Source organism: Lygodium microphyllum, chromosome 8 (assembly GCF_053477565.2).
Source record: "Lygodium microphyllum isolate KBCC chromosome 8, Lygodium_microphyllum_v1.1.10, whole genome shotgun sequence".
Classification (NCBI taxonomy): domain Eukaryota; kingdom Viridiplantae; phylum Streptophyta; class Polypodiopsida; order Schizaeales; family Lygodiaceae; genus Lygodium; species Lygodium microphyllum.
Window position 1 is genome coordinate 135,504,984 of NC_141142.1, and position 3,963 is coordinate 135,508,946.

Below are 3,963 nucleotides of genomic sequence, written 5' to 3' on the forward strand. Positions count from 1 at the left end.
TTTCTTGGTTATGGGGATGTAGGTGAGATGGGCTATCGCCTATGGGATCCATAGGCTTGCAAGGCTATCTACAGCCATGATGTCATTTTCCATGAGAAAAATATGCATCAGCAACATGAGCAGGTGGTTAAAATATATAGGATGATCTTTCAAGAAGAGCCTCTTGCTTCTGTATAGCTAGCTAGATAGCTTGCAACAAACTGATGCTCTAGTGGCCACTGCTATGTAGGATCAGTGTGCTTTTAGATGCTCTACTAGAGCTAGAAGTCCCCTTATTGAGTGCTTCATTCCCTCCATAGATTATGTTATGGTGATGGATGTAGATGATCCTCTCTCTTATGATGAGGCCATGCACAGAGATGATAGTCACTCATAGGACACGATTATGCAGTTAGAGTTTGACTCCTTACAGACTAACCATATGTGGAATTTGGCTCCTTTGCCTAGTGGAAAGAAGGCATTGGCATGCAAGTGGGTATACAAGCTAAAAAGTATCCATGGATGCCCCAATTCCACCTATAAGGCTAGATTGGTAGCTAAGGATTTCAAGTAGGAATATGGTGTTGACTTCGATGATATCTTTTTTCATGTGGTCAAAATGAGAACCCTACACTTGGTACTACACTTAACCTTCATATTTCATTCATTGAATATGAGACCAAAGGAAACAAAGGAATCTCCATGTGTGTGTGTGTGTGTGTGTGTGTGTGTGTGTGTGTGTGTGTGTGTGAGGCTTAAGCCATGTACCCATTATTAAAATGAGAGAAGAGTGGCAATATGTGATCAAATCCAAAGTTAAAAATAGTTCTCTCCCATGATAGTTATTTAGGTATAAAATTAGAGAGACAATTCAATATAGATGGTCTATTGTGACATTTTTAGCAACACAATTAATCATGAAAAAAAATCCACCGTCATTGTTATAATTGTTGCTAAAAGCATCACTATTGAATCGTCGCTATTGGTGTCACTATTTTCATTGCTATAAAACCATTCCAATTTGCAATAAAAATAGCGACGTCAATATCAATGTTTGTAGGGGGGGATTTGGTAGCAAGGCTCTACCACCCTTCTAACCACATTGGACTAAAGAACCACCTTTTGCTATTAAATTCAAAGAGTCTATATTACTTAATGCAATGTGAACACTTGAACAAACACAAATACTTACTAGTTGGATTTTACAAAATGATCCACTATAAATAGCATGTACAATAATGGTTCAATGGCATTAGTGATGATGGCATAAAAACAAACGAAGTGCAAGCCATAAGGCCTTACGTGGCGGAGGGTACAAGACAAAGTACAAGGAAAAAAAGGTAGGTATGTTCCAAGTGTTGGGGATAAAGGCGCCTCTGCCTAGCTACCCGTGTATTACTACAATGACAGTCACTGCCACTGCACACTACAGGTGGTGGGCGCCTGTCTCACCGTCACTTTATTCTTTATTCTTTTAGTGACAGTTTGAATAAAGGAAGGCCTGGTCACACATTGTGACTGTTGGAGTTTCTATTTCTAGTCTCTCCCTTTTCTTGCTCTTGCTCTCCTGCCATAGCTCTCGAATCCAATCTTTGATCCGTCGCTCCCTTTCAACTGGTATAGAGCTTTGCTTTCCGACTCTTGAGCTTGGTTCGTGGCATTCTCAGCATCCCATCGACTCTCTATTTGCATTAGGTCTCCTTCCCATCAGCCATATCCGACTCCTTCGAGCTCCCGTCACTCCTCAGCTTCACGAGCACCTTCCCGGCATTATTAGGCACCTTCAAGGCATTACATCAGAGGTATTTGATCATTTTCTTCAGGGTTTACTTCAGTTCTTAGGTCTCACAGGCTATAAACAAGTTGTGGGCAGCCATAGCTCACACCTCTTGGAGCTTCCTTCACCTGGATCTTGCTTCCAACCTATCAAGGCTTGCTGAGGCTTGGTGTAGGCATTCTTTGGCTCTCATTTGTGCCCCTTTGGGCCCCATTGTTGACATGTGGGACAGCAGACCCCCCCCAGCCAGCTCACCTTTTTTTTGTGCCTGTTTCAAAATCTGGCCCAAAAAATCACTCTTTTTGTCATATCTCGGGCATTCGGAACCTGATTTAGGCAAGGTAAGAGTCTAAGTTGGGGTTTTGGCACACTCCAGACGCGATGGTGATGTTGGATTTGCCAAATTCTGATGACAAAATCTTCTACAACAGATTTCTGGTCTGAGACAGCATGTATTTGTATGCCTATGCTTCTTTAGGCATGACTACATAACCGGTTTGATGCCTATTGCATCCTGATTGATTGGGGGATTGAAGCTACATGTAATGCTATGATTTTGGCCTGATTTTAGGGCTGGAAATACACAGTTTATAATAGTAAATGCATGCTGAATACTCTTGGATTGAAGTTATCTTTCATGCTTTGACATATGTCTATTGGTTCCGGATGTATGTCTTGGGTTATGCTATGATGTATTGATCATGGAGGGACGAATTTGAGCTTGTCATTGAATCCGGATGCTTTTGGAAGCTTGTGCTTATTTCAGCCCACACTTATTGACATTGGTATATGCTTTCACACTTGATGCTTCTTGGGTTTATGCATACGCGTTGCCTACGACTTGATGCTCATGTCATGGTTGATTACCCTATGCATACGTTGAGCTTGAGTACTCATTGAAGCTTCACCTTGGATGCATTTTGGATTATCTGGAGTAGTCTTGGATGTTACTTGGCTTGTTAGAGTTTGGATTGGGATGTATTTGATGTCTTACATGCTTACGGATGCTACATACGGATGCTCTATCGCCTACACGTTCGGGATATACTATGGATGTATTGTCTTGGACTTATGTCATTGGCACTGAGTCTTGCCTTGGCTTGAGCTCTTGAGCTTATACATACGACTTTTGTGCCAGTGGGAGCATTCTTGAATGCTTACTAGACATTGAGCAGGCGATACTTTTATGCATTGAGCCGTTACATGCCATTGAGCAGTTATTACAGACACTTGAGATTTTGGGACTTCTTACCTTTTGGGATGATACATCATATGTCTTAGTTCACTGCATGCTTATGAGCTAAGTCTCGGTTTTGGATCCGTATCTTTGTGAACAAACGCCTACTTGTATCAAGTTTTGGTAGTGGCAGGAACACTTTGCCCCATTGAGACTGGGGATGTGCCTCCTCACTATCAGATGTTTGTATGACATACTTGGGTGTTGGATTCATGCTTATCGACCGTCATATGCTTATGCTATGCCCACATGATGCCGGCTTTGGTCTTGGCAATATCTAATTGCCTTGGGATCTGATTTTGGCACTGTTAGCTCTCTTTTACTGAAATCTGAAATTTATTGCAGCAAGCATATATGTATGGACTGACATGGATTTTTCATGCTGAAACACTCTGAAATGATGTACTTTCACTAGTACTTGGTGGGCAGCAGCTTTGGCTCCACTTTCTTCGCCATTTTTCCTCGATTTTAATGATTTTTTGGTCATTTTCTACAATAAACAACAAGCAGTTTTGAACTGTCTACAGTCTTCCAGCCTGCATTATGGCGAGTTCGTCCATTGATCGTGCTATTTTCAACATCATTAAGCTTGATGGTACGAATTACTCTTATTGGAAGAGCCAGATTTGGCAGGTATTGGTGCAGAAATCGCAGATCAAACCTTTGAGGTTAAGCGAGCATCCGCCTACAACTATGCCAGATGAGGAATGGCTTGAGCTTGATGAGTTATGCAAGTCCACTATTGTATTGTCTCTCACAGAACAGGTTCACTACAATGTATTTGAGGAAGAACAGAGTGCATGGCAGTTGTGGGATAAAATCAAGAATCTCTATGACAAGAAAAGTCCAGCGAGTCAAATGTATTGGCTGAAGCAGCTTATGGATCTGCGCATGAAGGAGAATGTGACTGTGTCTGCTCACTTGAGCCAGTTCCATGCTATACTCAAGAACTTGACTTCGCAGGACATCA